The 1,541-nt window shown below is 40.9% G+C and overlaps 1 protein-coding gene across 1 annotated transcript in view; it reads right to left on the bottom strand.

Annotated features, from left to right (window-relative positions):
• Positions 1 to 1,541, bottom strand: part of UBASH3B (ubiquitin associated and SH3 domain containing B) — a 167,762-nt gene that overhangs the window by 82,683 nt on the left and 83,538 nt on the right. The window lies entirely within an intron of this gene.

The following is a 1,541-nucleotide window of genomic DNA, read 5'->3' as shown; positions in this document are numbered from 1 at the left end:
GGTTCACCCTTTTCAGAGCCAGCCATTCTCTTTCAAGTACATGCTCTTTCATCAGGAAACATGTCAGGAAAGCCCATCCCCTTTTCTTCACCTGGAAAGATCCAGTTCACAATTCAAGGTGCGGTTCAAATGCCAGATTTGCTGAAACTTTCTTGTGACCTCCCAATCCCCAACCGCATGATAGCCAGTTAGTAGCTCCAAATTAACCTATCCACAGTCTACTGAAATTATGTCTTTAGATCTTGCTTTGCCACAAAATATGGTATCCTTCAGCATGCAGAACTGAATATTATTCCTCTTTGCACTGCAGACGCCAGGCACCAAGCAGACACTCAATATTTATTAAATGAATATGACAAAATGGAATCAAATGGCATCTGTGAGGATGTCAGGATGTATGGAACATATGGCTTTACAGAAATACAATCCATATTACAGCTTTTCCAGAAACTGGTTATTTCTGGGTGGACATGAATGTAAGGAAATCAGCTATCATAGAAGACAGGATAAAAGGAGAACACTGAAGAAGAAATTAGGGCAATGGCTTCAGGGTTGTGCCATCTGTCCGAAGGATGTGTTATCCATCTTGTAGGTAAATCCCGGAAAGCTTAATGGGAAAGTGATACTTTTGAACCACTGCCCAGCCCCAAACACAAAAACTCTTGCATCAAGACGATCTGGGACACAGCAAATGAGCTAGGTCAATTTGCCAAATCAGAGAGTGAGCAGAGATAGAAATTTAGACGTATACTTGGAAGGAAACTTTTCAGAAGACAAGACTGTTGTTTTCCTTCAGTATTGCAAAGTTAGGAAGCAAATTTTTGTCTCCTGAAAATCAGAGGAGAGCAAGACATTCGGATACCCGACATGGACACCCACCGGGAGCATGGAGCCGTCAGGAGGAGGAGAGAGCGTGAGAATAATACTGTATGCCAAGCACTATAGTAGGTACTTGATAGAAAATGCAATGTCCAAAAGAACCTCAGAGATAAATCTTATTATTCCCATTTTATTAGTGGAGAAACTGAGTCTTGATGAGGTTAAGTGACCTAGCCGAGGTTAAATGCTTACAAGCGATTTTTTTGCTCTCTATTAAAATTCCTCCACCTGCCACACACTGTGGACAGCTCTTACCTAAATCTTCCTCCTCTAGAATCCATACTTCTCTCTGCTGTTAGAATAATTTTCCTGAAACAGGTTGAGTTAAACCTTCCACTCCTCAGTCTAGGCATCGTAGTGAGACCCTGTCTCTACAAAAAATTTACAAATTAACCGGGTGTGGTGACATGTACTGTACTCTCAGCTACTCAGGAGGCTGAGGCAGGAGGATCCCTTGAGCCCTGTAATTTGAGGCTGCAGTAAGCCACCACACTCCACAACTGAGCAACAGAGTGGGACCTTGTCTCAAAAATGAAACAAAAACAAAACAAAACCCTTCCACTCCTGTAAAATTGTCCACGGTTCCCTTATATCCACAAAGCAAAATTCAAATATTCAAATTCATAAATGTAAGCTTTATTTATTTATTTATTTATTTATTT

The sequence above is a fragment of the Mandrillus leucophaeus genome, unplaced genomic scaffold (genome assembly GCF_000951045.1).
Source record: "Mandrillus leucophaeus isolate KB7577 unplaced genomic scaffold, Mleu.le_1.0 Scaffold71, whole genome shotgun sequence".
In the NCBI taxonomy this organism is placed as follows: Eukaryota; Metazoa; Chordata; class Mammalia; order Primates; family Cercopithecidae; genus Mandrillus; species Mandrillus leucophaeus.
Note: the sequence above shows the minus strand (reverse complement) of the source record. Positions and strands in the feature narration are given on the sequence as shown.